Raw genomic sequence first — 14444 nt, 5'->3', positions numbered from 1 at the left:
CAGCAAGAATGCAGACTATGGCACTTTGGAGCAGGAGGCTGCCCTAAGAGGGGAGTAAGACGAGGAGAAGAAGCGTAATGAGGTAGTGTAGGGCTTTATAATTAGGGGGACAGATAGCATCCTTTGTAAGCAAGGTCGAGAATCTCACATGGTATGTTGGCTATCTGGTGCCAGGGTGAGGGACATCTCGAACTAGCTTGAAAGGATATTGGAGAGGGAGGGGGAGGATTCAGTCATTGTAGTCCATGTTTGGACCAACAACATTGGGAAGAGTAGGCAAGAGGTCCTGTTTCAGGAGTACCAGGAACTAGAAGCTAAATTAAAGAACAGGACCTCAAGAGTTATAATCTCTGGATTATTTCCTAAACCATGTGCAAATTGGAGTAAGGATAAGCTGATTCGGGAATTGAACACATGGCTAAAGGAGTGGTGTGGGAAAGAGGAGTTCCATTTCATGGGGCACTGGCACCAATATTGGGACAGGAAGGAACTGTACTGTTGGGAAAGGATCCACATGGACTGGTCTGGGACCAGGGTCCTAGCGGAAAGGGTAAATAAGACGGTCACAAAGACTTTAAATTAGTAAATGGGAGGGGAGGGGGGGGCGGGCCTCAGGTGGAAATTGTAGTACAAATAATAGTTCCAAAACAAACAAAAGTTAAGAGCGTAGAATAACTGTCAGAAATTGAGCTTGAGGCACTACATATAAAGGGAAAACTAAAAGATGTAAAGTGATTAAACCAGGAGAGAGAAATAAAAAACAAGTGAGTAAAACATTTGAGCTGAAGGACAGGCTAAGGTTTGTGGCCCAAATAAGCATTCTTTATACAAACGCATGGTTTATAAGGAATAAATTGAATGAATTACAGGCGCGAATTCCAATTGGAGGGCACTACATGGTAGCCATTACTGAGACATGGCTGCAAGATGGTCAGGATTGGGAACTAGATAGGGGAAATGGCAGAGGGGGAGAAGCCTTAGGGATTAAGGATGAAATCACTTCAATGATAAGAGAGGATGTAACAAGAGGTAAGCAGGCAGTGGAAACTTTATGGGTAGAATTAAGAAATGGGAAAGGATTTAAGACTGTCGCGGAAGTTGTGTATAGGCCCCCTGATAGAAACTGTGAAGTGCTAGATTGTATAAATGCAGAGATTAGACAAGGATAGCAAAGGCAGAGTTGTTTTAATGGGGGATTTTAATTTTCATATAGATTAGGATAAGCAGCCTAGCACCTGTCAGAAAGTTAGTAAATTTCTTGAGTGTGTTCAGAATAGTTTTCTATAACAACATGTCCCAGAACCAACATGGGGTATGCCATATTAGATTTAGTAATGAGTAATGAGCCAGAGTTAGTTAACAGCCTCATGGTGCATGAACATTTAGCGATCATAATATGATTGAGTTCATCGCAGTGTTTGAAAGGGAGAAACGCAAATCAGTTACTAAGATTCTAGATTTGGGTAAGGCCGACTTCAACGGGTGAGACAGAGACTGGGCAAATATGTTAATGGGTAAAATGACAGAAGATCAGTGGCAGATGTTCAAAAAAGAATTCAAGATGATCATCATCATCATCATAGGCAGTTCCTCGGAATCGAGGAAGACTTGCTTCCACCCTTAAAATGAGTCCTTAGGTGGCTGAACAGTCCAATACGAGAGCCACACTCCCTGTCACAGGTGGGACAGATAGTCGTTGAGGGAAAGGGTGGGTGGGACAGATTTGACGCACGCTCTTTCTGATGCTTGCGCTTGATTTCTGCATGCTCTCGGCGATGAGACTCGAGGTGCTCAGCACCCTCCCGGATGCACTTCCTCCACTTAGGGCGGTCTTTGGCCAGGGACTCCCAGGTGTCAGTGGGGAGGTTGCACAGAACCAGTTTATACCCCTGAGGGGCAAGAGCTCTACTTGCCAAAAAAAACAGCCATAGATGACTAAAGAGGTGGGGCTAGCATAAAACTAAAACAAAAAGCATACAAAAATGCAAAACATAGCACAGATCCTGCGATTGGGAAAAATACAAAGTACTGCAAAGGGTCACAAAACAAACAGTAAGAGCTGCAAAAAGGAAGTATGAAAAGAACATGCAAGGGATATCAAAATCAACACAAATATTTTTACAATTATATTAGGAAAAAGAGGTTAGTCAGGAGCAATGTTGGCACCTTAAATCTGAAAGCGGCAATATTGTCAATGATAATAAGGAAATGGCGGACACTTTACCTCAGTGTTTACAGTAGAGGAAAAGGATAGCATGCCAGAAATCCCAGGGAAACTAATATTGAATCAGGGACAGGGACTCAATAAAATTAACGTAAGTAAAATAACATTAATGAAGAAAATAATAGCACTAATGATAACAAATCCCCAGGACCAGATGGTTTCCATCCCAGGGTTTTAAAGGAAGTAGGTGAGCACATTGCAGATGCCCTAATCATAATCTTTCAAAGTTCTCTAGATTCAGGAACTGTTCTTATAGATTGGAAAATTGCGCATGTTACTCCACTATTTGAGAATTCCTGTTCATGTCACCTTTGACCTTCCATGGGAGCTCTGAATTTAATCAGACCTGTGTAACCTGAGATTTTCCCGTGTCCATTCATGCGCGCACTTTGGCTGCCGCTCCGGACCTGAGCCATTCAATACTTTTCCACTTTTCCCCCCTCTGCTCTCCCAAATCTCTACCCCAATCCTTCATTACTCTTTGACCTTCCTACTCTCCTGCCGCCATCCCAGGCTTACCTCCCTGCTAGATAAGATGCCTCTCTTGGCATCCTACAAAGGGCCTATCAAGGCATTAATCTCTGTCTCCTTATGAGCAGCAATCCTAACTATCCCATCTTACTTTTTCGCTGAACTTCCCGCCCAGCGCGCCCACTGGGGGCTAATCATGCCAATCTCCTCCAGCTCACCATCCTGTCCAACTCCCCCCCCCACACCCCGCCCCCCCCCACTCCCAGCACTGACCCTGTGGACGCTGGCAGTGGGGCAGTCATCATCGACCCTCACCGCATCTCCCTTCAGAATGTCCGTTTACTTGCGAACAAGGCCCTTGCCATCCATGAGCTTATTGTGGATGATGGCATCGACTTCATGGCCCTGATGGAAACTTGGTTGAGGGGTGATTACACTTTACCCTTAATTGAAGCCTCCCCACCTGGGTATATCTTCCACTACTTGCCCCGCTCAGACCACTGTGGTGGCGGTGTGGCTCTCATCAGCAAAACACACCTTGGTCTGTCCCCTACTCCTCTGGCAGTATTTCTTCCTTTGAGCATCTCACCTCTCATTTAAAATTATCGTTGTCTACCACACACCTAAGTATCATAAAAATGTTATTGCCGATATTTCTTTACTACTTTCCTCCCTCTGGCTTTGCACCAAATGACTTCTCATGCTTGGTGATTTCAACCTCCATCTCAATTCATCATACTCTCTCTCCTCTGAGTTCACTCGCCTCCTATCCTCTCTTAATTTCTCCCTCCATGTAAACTCCCCAACCCATATTCACGGCCATTCTCTTGACCTTGCCATCTCGTATGGTCTCGCTACTCCCATGGTGTCAATCGTAGATAAGGCCATCTCTGACCACTTCTTCGTATCATTCTCCACCCACATCCTCCTTCCTACCTGCTTCTGTGACCGCCACTGGAAAAAAACTCTCTCCCGACTCTCTTACAACTGCACTTGTGAACTTTGGCCCTCCATTTACCATGACATTTCTGCAGCTACCGATCTGCTCAATCACACCCTCACCACCATCTTTGATGCCCTACTCCCTGTCAAAACAATTACTCTTGCCTACCCTGGCCGTTCCCCCGATACAACCCTGATCTTCACTCCCTTAAGTCCAAGGGGCGCAGACTTGAACAGATATGGCGGACAACTGGTTTAGCCATTCATCGCTGTCACAGGTGGGACTATCTGTCCCGCCTGTGACAGGGAGTGTGGCTCTCGTATTGGACTGTTCAGCCACCTAAGGACTCATTTTAAGAGTGGAAGCAAGTCTTCCTCGATTCCGAGGAACTGCCTATGATGATGATGATGATCACCTTGAATTCTTTTTTGAACATCTCCCACTGATCTTCTGTCATTTTACTCATTAACATATTTGCCCAGTCTCTGTCTCATCCCGTTGAAGTTGGCCTTACTCAAATCTAGAATCTGAGTAACTGATTTGCATTTCTCCCTTTCAAATACTACGTTGAACTCAATCATGTTATGATCACCATTGGATAAATGTTCATGCACAGTTAGGCTGTTAACTATTCTGGCTCATTACTCATTACTAAATCTGGCTGGACCATATAAAGCATTATCGGGTCCTGCTCTCGTCTGCCAAAATTTCTCACTATTCTGGGGTGGCTTCCATTCTCCACTGCTAAACATCTTTTTAAACCCCTCTCCCCAGTCTCCACTCTCATCTCTGACATTAACTGTGAGGAGTTTGTGGACTTCTTTGTCTCAAAAATTGGGACCATCCGTTTGGCCGCCTCTACCTCTTCCCTTCCTTCCGCTAGCCCATCAGGCCAAATTTCCTCTAAGGATCCCCCCTGCGCTAGCCCTGACCTCACATCTTTCTCCAGTTTCTCTCCGATCTCCCCTCATAACCTTTCTGAGTTCATCCTATCCATGAGAACCCACTTCCTGCTCCCTTGACTCTATTCCCACCAAATTGACGACCACCCAACTTCCTTTTCTGGCTCCCATGTTAGCTGATATTGTTAATGGTTCTCTCTCCTCAGGTACTGTCTTCCCCCTCTCCCTCAAATCTTCCGTCATCACCCTTCTCCTCAAAAATACAATCCTCGACCCCTCCATCCTTGCAAGCTACCACCCCATCTCGAAACATCCATTCCTCTCCAAAGTCCTTGAACATGTTGTTGCCTCCCAAATTCGTGCCCATCTTTCCCACAATTCCATGTTTGAATCCAACCCGGTTTCTGCGCCTGCCACAGTTCCAAAACGGCTCTCATCAAAGTCACAAATTACCTCCTTTGTGACTGTGACAAAGGCAAACTATCCCTCCCCATCCTTCTTGCCTTGTCTGCAGCCTTTGACTCGGTTGACCACTCTATCCTTCTCCAAAGCCTCTACACCATCATCCAATTGGGTGGGACTGGACTCACCTGCTTCCATTCTAATCTATCTAATTGTAGCCAGAGAATCACCTACAATGACTTCTCTTCCCACCCCAGCATCGTTACCTCTGGTGTCCCCGAAGGATCTATCCTCGGCCACCTCCTGTTTCTCATCTACATATTGCCCCTTGGCGACATCATCCGAAAACACAACATTAGTTTCCACATCTACGCTGATGACACTCAGCTCTACTTTACTACCACTTCTCTCGACCCCTCCATGGTCTCTAAATTGTCAGAGTGCTTGTCCGACATCCAGTTCTGGACGAGCAGAAATTTTCTCCAGTTGAATATTGGGAAGGCCGAAGCCATTGTTTTCAGACCCCACCACAAACTCCGATCCCTAACCACTGACTCCATCCCTCTCCCCAATTTCTGTCTGAGGCTGAACCAGACTGTTCACAACCTTGGTGTTATATTTGACCCTGAAATTAGCTTTCGACCACATATCCGCAGCATAACTAAGACCGCCTATTTCAAGCTCCATAACGTCACCCGTCTCCGCCCTTGCCTCAGCTCACCGCTGCTGAAGCCCACATCCATGCCTTTGTTACCTCTAGACTTGACAGCACTGCTGGCTGGCCTCCCACATTCTACCCTACATTCTACCCTACGTAAACTAGAGATGATCCAAAACTCGGCTGTCCATGTCCTAACTTGCACCAAAGTCCCGCTCACCCATCACCCCTGTGTTCGCTGACCTACGTTGGCTCCCGGTTAAGCAACACGCGATTTCAAAATTCTCATCCTTGTTTTCAAATTCCTCCCTTTCTCTGTAATCTCCTCCAGCCCCCCCCCCCCCCCCCAAGATGTCTACGCTACTCTAATTCTGTCCTCTTGAGCATCCCTGGTGATAATCACACAACCATTGGTGGTCATGCTTTCTGTTGCCTAGGCCCTAAGCTCTGGAATTCCCTGCTTAAAGCTCTCTACCTCTCTTTCTTCCTTCAAGAAGCCCCTTAAAACCTACCTTGTTGACCAAGCTTTTGGTCATCTGCCCTAATTTCTCCTTATGCGGCTCAGTGTCAAATTTTTTATCTCATAATACTCCTATTCCAACCCACTGCTGGCTGGCCTCCCACAGTCTACTCTACGTAAACTAGAGGTGTCTAAAACTCAGCTGCCCATGTCCTAATTCACACCAAAGTCTCGCTCACCCATCATCCCTGTGCTCGCTTACCTTCGTTGGCTCCCGGTTAAGCAATGCCTCGATTTCAAAATTTTCATCCTTGTTTTCATATCCCTCCCTTCCTCTGTAATTTTCTCCAGCACCACAACCCCCCCCACCCCACCCCCCGAGATGTCCACGCTCCTCTAATTCTGCCTTCTTGAGCATCCCTGGTGATAATCGCTCAATCATTGGTAGTCGTGCCTTCTGTTGTCTCGGCCCTAAGCTCTGGAATTACCTGCCTAAACCTCTCCGCCTCTTTACCGCTCTTTCTTCCTTCAAGACGCTCCTTAAAACCTATCTCTTTGACCAACCTCTTCCTGCCCTAATTTCTCTTTATGCGGCTCAGTGTCAAATTTTTAATCTCATAATACTACTGTGAAGCGCTTTGGGACGTTTCGCTATGTTAAAGGTGCTACAAATTGTTGTTATTGAGAGGGAAACCAGGGAATTATAAGAACATAAGAAATAGGAACAGGAGTAGCCCCTAGAGCCTGTTCCGCCATTCAATATCATGGCTGATCTGATCATGGACTCAGCTTCACTTCCCTGCCCGCTCCCCATAACCGCTTATCCTCTTATCGATTAAGAAACTGTCTATTTCTGTCTTAAATTTATTCAATGTCCCAGCTTCCACAGCTCTCTGAGGCAGCGACTTTCACAGATTTACAACCCTCAGAGAAGAAATTTCTCCTCATCTCTGTTTTAAATGGGCGGCCCCTTATTCTAAGATTATGCCCTCTAGTTCTAGTCTCCCCCATCAGTGGAAACATCCTCTCTGCATCCACCTTGTCAAATCCGCACATAATCTTATACGTTTCGATAAGATCAACTCTCATTCTTTTGAATTCCACTGAGTAGAGGCCCAACCTACTCAACCTTTCCTCATAAGTCAACCCCCTCATCCCCGGATTCAATCTAGTGAACCTTCTCTGAACTGCCTCCAAAGCAAGTATATCCTTTGCTACTGGACCAAGACCTAGGTCTGTCAAGCCCGTGTGGTGGCTGGTATGCAATGGTCACTACACGTTAAAAAAAATCCAAGTACTGACATCTTCCACCCTTCAAGATTTAGTTTGGACCTGGAATTTTAGGTCCTTTGTTGAAACACCTGTGAACTTTTTGACGTGGAAGCAAGTCATCCTCGATTCGAGGGACTGCCTATGATAATGATGATCCTTTCGTAAATATGGAAACCAAAACTGCACGCAGTATTCCAGATGTGGCCTCACCAATACCTTATATAACTGTAGTAAGACTTCCCTGCTTTTATACTCCACCCCCTTTGCAATAAAGGCCAAGATTCCACTGGCCTTCCTGATCACTTGCTCTACCTGCATACTATCCTTTTGTGTTTCATGCACAAGTATCCCCAGGTCCCACTGTACTGCGGCACTTTGCAATCTTTCTCCATTTAAATAATAACTTGCTCTTTGATTTTTTTCTGTCAAAGTGTATGACCTCACACTTTCCAACAATATACTCCGTTTGCCAAATTTTTGCCCACTCACTTAGCCTGTCTATGTCCTTTTGCAGATTTTTTGTGTCCTCCTCACACATTGCTTTTCCTCCCATCTTTGTATCATCAAAAAACTTGGCTACGTTGCACTCAGTCCCTTCTTCCAAGTCGTTAATATAGATTGTAAATAGTTGGGGTCCCAGCACTGATCCCCGCTGCACCCCACTAGTTACTGGTTGCCAATAGAGAATGAACCATTTATCCTGACTCTCTGTTCTCTGTTAGTTAGCCAATCCTTTATCCATGCTAATATATTATCCCCAACCCCGTGAACTTTTATCTTGTGCAGTAATCTTTTATGTGGCACCTTGTCAAATGCCTTCTGGAAGTCCAAATACACCACATCCACTGGTTCCCCATCATCCATCCTATTCGTTACATCCTCAAAGAATTCCAGCAAATTTGTCAAACATGACTTTCCCTTCATAAATCCATGCTGACTCTGCCTGACCGAATTATGCTTTTCCAAATGTCCTGCATTTGCTTCTTTAATAATGGACTCCAACATTTTCCCAACCACAGATGTTAGGCTAACTGGTCTATAGTTTCCTGCTTTTTGTCTGCCTCCTTTTTTAAATAGGGGCGTTACATTTGCAGTTTTCCAATCTGCTGGGACATCCCCAGAATCCAGGAAATTTTGGTAAATTACAACCAATGCATCCACAATCCCTGCTGCTACTTCTCTTCAGGCCCTAGGATGCAAGCTATCAGGTCCAGGGGATTTATCTGCCTTTAGTCCCATTATCTTACTGAGTACCACCTCCTTAGTGATTGTGATTGTGTTAAGTTCTTCCCCCCCATGGCCCCTAAACTATCCACTGTCGGAATATTGTTAGTGTCCTCTACCGTAAAGACTGTAGTTATAGACCAGTTCGCCCAACATCTGTTCTTGGGAAAGTGCTTGAGTCTATAATTGAGGATACGGTGACTGAACTCCTTGAGAATCTTCAGTTGATCAGAGAGCTGGCATGGATTTTTGAAAGGTACGTCATGCATGCCTGACAAACCTGATTGAATTGTTTGAGGAGGTGACTAAAGTAGTGGACAGGGGAATGTCTATGGATGTTATTTGCTGGAATTCTTTGAGGATGTAACGAATAGGGTGGATAATGGGGAACCAGTGGATGTGGTGTATTTGGACTTCCAGAAGACATTTGACAAGGCGCCACATAAAAGGTTACTGCACAAGATAAAAGTTCACAGGGTTGGGGGTAATATATTAGCATGGATAGAGGATTGGCTAACTAACAGAAAACAGAGAGTCGGGATAAATGGTTCATTCTCTGGTTGGCAACCAGTAACTAGTGGACTTCCAGAAGGCATTTGATAAAGTCCCACATAAGAGTCTGTTAACTAAGGTAGAAGCCCATGGAGTTGAAGGCAAATTATTGACCTGACCTGAGCGGCAGGAGACAGGCAGTAGGGCTAATGGGCAGTACTCAAATTGGCAGGATGTGATTAGTAGTGTCCAGCAGGGATGTGTTTTGGGGCGTCAACTATTCATAGAATTTATTAAGGACTTAGATGATGGCTAGAAAGTCAGATATCCAAATTTGCTGATGACACAAAAGATAATGGCATTGTAGGCAGTATATATGAAAGCATACAAAGGGATATCGACAGATTAAGTGAATGTGCAAAACTATGGCAAATGGATTTCAATGTAGGCAAATGTGAAGTCATCCACTTTGGACCTAAAAAGGATAGAACAGGATACTTTCTAAACGGTGAAAATCTAAAAACAGTAGTGGTTCAAAGAGTCTTGGGGATCCAGGGACATAGATCATTAAAATGTCATGAACAGGTATAAAAAATAATTAAATAGGCTAATGGATTGCTGGCCTTTGTATCTAGAGGACTGGAATAAAAGGTGGTAGAAGTTATGCTGCAGCAATACAAATCCCTGGTTAGACCATACCTGAAATACTGTGAGCAGTTCTGGGCACCACACCGTAGGAAGGATATATTGGCTTTGGAGGGAGTGTAGCAGATATTCCAACTTCAAGGGTTGTTACGAGGAAATATTACACAAATTAGGGTTCTATTCCCTATAATTTAGATGATTAAGGGGTGATCTGATTGAAGATTTCAAGATATTGGCCTTGAAATTCCGGCCTCCCTGGGTCCGGAAGGCATCGCAAAAGCCGGTTTTCAGCGTGCAATACGCATGCGCCGAAAACCAGCTTTTCCAATCTGTTAAATTCTGGCTTGACAGATCACACGCATCTCAGGGAGAAGGACATTCGCATGGGCAAGATTGCGGTACTTGCCCATCTCTTGCCCAGTGAATGTCCTTAAAACTCTTGTGCCGGTAAAAGCAGGTGCCTAGCCTACTTTTACCAGCGTAAGAGTTTTAAAACAAATAAAAAAACATTAAAAAATATTTTAAAACACATTTTAATGTTAAAAACCCTGCCCACTAAGGTAAGTTTATTTTAAACCATAATTACAAAACATTTTTAAAAATCGGAAAAATATATAATTTTTGTAACACATTTATTAACTTTAATTTAAATTAATGTGATTTTTTTCCCCTATTTTTTATTGGTGTTTTGGTGTTTGTGGGAGTGTTTCTCAAATCATAATAATGAGAACTCCTAATTACGGAGTTCCCATTATTATGAATGAGAATACTTTACCTGGATTGGCTGTCCAGTGCCACGTGATTCTAGCTTCGCCCTGTGCATTTGCAAGATGTGAACGTGCTCCGATGCGCAGGAAGAGGAGGCCTCCAACCAGGATCGTTGGAGGGTGCAGCAGGAAAAGGGAGGTGCGGATCTTTTAAATTATTTTCTGGTGAGCGCCCATGGGAAGCCCAGCACTGGGACTTCAGGCCCATTAAGGTGAACAGATTGGGTAGATAGAGAGAAACTATTTCTGCTGGTTGGAGATTTTAGGACTAGGTGGCATAGTCTAAAAGTGAGAGCCAGACCTATCAGGAGTGAAATTAGGAAACACTTCCAAACACAAAGTGTGGTAGAAATTTGGAACTCTCTTCCGCAAATGGCAATTGATGCTAGATCAATTGTTAATTTTAAATTTGAGATTGATAGCCTTTTGTTAACCAAAGGTATTACGGGATATGGGCCAAAGGATGGTATATGGAGTTAGGTCGCAGATCAGTCATGATCACACTGAATGGCAGAACAGGCTCGAGAGGTTCAATGGCCTACTCCTGTTCCTATGTTCCTAGAGGGAAGTGCATGGATAAAAGTGTATCATGTTTAGAAATACTTTACAGAATGGAGAACTGCTACACTCACTAGAGGGAAATGACTGAGGTGGGCAACAATAGAAGTAATACAGGGAATAGGAAAAAAAACTATTCAGGTAGCATGGTGGACCAAGATGAGTATATAACAAGTCAAAAGAGGCTAAATATAAACTAAGTGGCTCTTGAGTACAAAATACAAGACAGGAGGGGGATCTAGGGGTACTGGTGGGTATCTCACTGAAAAAAATGGCATAGTATATTCTTCCTTCAAGATGCTCCATAAAACCTACCTCTGGCCAAGCTTTTGGTCATCTGCCCTAATTCCTCCTTATGCGGCTCGGTGTCAAATTTTTATCTCATAATACGCCTTGGGACATTTCACGAAGTTAAAGGTGCTATAGAAGTATAAGTGGTTGAATGTTGTTGAGAGGGAAGCCAGGGAATTATAGACCAGTTAGCCTAACATCTGTTGTTGGGAAAGTGCTAGAGTCTATCATCATCATAGGCAGTCCCTTGGAGTCGAGGATGACTTGCTTCCACACTAATATGAGTTATCAGGTGACTGAATGCAGGACCTACAGTCTCTGTCACAGATGGGACAGACAGTGGTTGAAGGAACGGGTGGGTGGAGGGCCTGGGTTGCCGCGCGCTCCTTCTGCTGTCTACGCTTGGCTTCAGCTTGCTCTCGGCGAAGAGACTTGAGGTGTTCAGTGCCTTCCCGGATGCCCACCGATTATCAAAGTCCATGACGAGGCCTTGGACAATATGGACCATTTTCCATACCTCGGGAGCCTACTGTCAACAAGGGAAGACATCAAAGACAAGGTCGAACACTGCCTTCAGTGTGCCAGAGCAGCCTTCGGTCGCCTGAGGAAGAGAGTGTTTGAAGACCAGAGCCTCAAATCCGGCACCAAGCTCATGGTCTATAGAGCTGTGGTGATACCCGCCCTCCTATATGGCTCAGAGAAATGGACTGTGTACAGCAGGCACCTCAAAACACTGGAGAAGTACCACCAACGCTGCCTCTGCAAGATCCTGTAAATCCACTGGCAGGATAGGCGCACCAAAGTCAGTGTTCTCGCTCAGGCCAACAACCCCAGCATCGAAGCACTGACCACGCTCAATCAGCTCTGCTGGATGGGCCGCATCGTCCGCATGCCTGCCACGAAACTCCCAAAACAAGCGCTCTACTCGGACCTCTGACACGGCAAGCGAGACCCAGGTGGGCAGAAGAAACGCTTCAAGGACACCCTCAAATCCTCCTTGAAAAAATGTAACATCCCCACCGACACCTAGGAATCCCTGGGCCAAGACTGTCCAAAGTGGAGCAAAAGCTAGAGTGTATAATTGAGGATACGGTGACTGAACTCCTTGAAAATCTTCAGTTGATCAGAGAGCCAGCATGGATTTTTGAAAGGTACGTCATGCCTGACAAACCTGATTGAATTTTTTGAGGAGGCGACTAAAGTAATGGACAGGAGGTAATACAGAAAATGTTAACCAACTGATATCTAGTTTCAGGCATCTAAGCTATGTGGCACGGTACAAGAGCCTAGGAGTGTTTACTCCGGGAAAGATAAAACTCATATTATTCAAGATTCTTAAGGGATTAAATACATTGGACCCCAATTATGTTTTAGAATGCCACAAATTACAACCAATGGACATTGGCAGCTTAGAAAAGGGAAGCTGCAGTTTAACTCCATTATAGAGGGTGGTGAATGTATGGAATGGACTGCCTGGGCGGGGGCTAAAGCATGCAGTATGGAGGGAAAGTAGTCAGGATTTTCATTGCTAGTTGCTATCCAGTGACCCCTGTTGAAAGCATATAGAAACATAGAAAATAGGTGCAGGAGTAGGCCATTCGGCCCTTCGAGCCTGCACCGCCATTCAATAAGATCATGGCTGATCATTCCCTCAGTACCCCTTTCCTGAACGTATCTTTCATAGCTTGGCCTGGAGCAGGAGGAGGGAGTTCGGCTACAGTGGGTACACTTGTCCTCACAGCCAACCAAGTCCAGATGAATGGTAACACCCTTTCTGCGTATTAACTAGGGGCCTTAACAAATTCAGGAAAACCCATTGCATCTTTACAGATCGCTTGTAACTGACCAGATCTTGATTATCCCGATGGCGACAATGCATACAAGACCGTAAGCACTGCCAAGCATCGGCCAGTAACGCGGGACCCCCTGACTTGGGGGACCCGCTGAAACCGTGCGCAGGGAGGCTGGAGAAATTAAAACCCCTGAAGAGGCTGCCACACAGAGATGGGGGGTATCACTTTTACCAAACTCGCTGGGCAGGAATCACCACAGGATGGGATGGGACGCCAGTATTACCCCACTCCCGATACTGACTCCGGGCTGTAAAGTCAGCGCTGGCCCCCCATCCATCCATCCTGGCAGTTCCCCACGGGGTAGGGTGGCTCAGGATAAAATTGCCCCCCCCCACCTCCCCCATCGTTCAAAGACTTGTCAGGCTATGTCACCAATTGCTTTGGTAATCAATATGAGAACAATTCATGTACTTCAGCAGATCAAGGGGGCTGTATTAATTTTGGGGCAGTTTTTGGGATCGGCTCCTCTAAACAGTCTGTTGCCAAAACTGTTGGCGTCACAGTCGACATCTCTCCAGTTCCATTAAATGTTAGTACTAAAGACAAATATGTCAGTATGGCACTGACTGGGTCATCAAGCACCCTTAGGTCGACACAGTGACGAACCTTAAATCTCTTACCTGGCATTGCTCAATTGGGCACATTCAAAGCATTACTTCCAACTGGCAGAGGGTCGGGAGGGAGAGAGACAAACAGTTCTTTAGCTCAGAGTAAGTGCTACGCAAGCAGTAACATTTGACACAGATCACACATGGCACAATTGTGTTCAGGAACTATGGTTACAAGCTGCCCTGGCTGTAAGTACCTAGGTAACGCTAATGACCCCTCTCCTCAAACATTTACATTCTGTCCTGGCCAGGTTTAGAACTGTTTCAAAAAAATTCATTCACGGGATGTGGGCGTCACTGGCAAGGCCGGCATTTATTGCCCCTCCCCAGTTGCCCGTGAGAAGGTGGTGGTGAGCCATTTTTTTCAATGCTGCAGTCCGTGTGGTGACAACTGAGTGTCTCGCTGGGCCATTTCAGAGGGCAGTGAAGAGTCAATCACATTGCTGTGGGTCTGGAGTCACACATAGACCAGACCGGGTAAGGGTGGCAGGTTTCCTTCCCTAAAGGGCATTAGTGAACCAGATTAGGTTTTATGACAATCCGGTAGTTTAATGGTGATCATTACTGATTTAATGTTTTAATTGCAGATTTATTTGTTCAACTGAATTTAAATCCCCCAGCTGCCGTGGTGGGATTTTGTACTCATGTCTCCAGATCATTAATCCAGGCCTCAG

The sequence above is a fragment of the Pristiophorus japonicus genome, chromosome 2 (assembly GCF_044704955.1).
Source record: "Pristiophorus japonicus isolate sPriJap1 chromosome 2, sPriJap1.hap1, whole genome shotgun sequence".
NCBI classification, from domain to species: Eukaryota; Metazoa; Chordata; class Chondrichthyes; family Pristiophoridae; genus Pristiophorus; species Pristiophorus japonicus.
The sequence above is the reverse complement of the archived record's forward strand: the minus strand, read 5'-3'. Positions refer to the sequence as shown.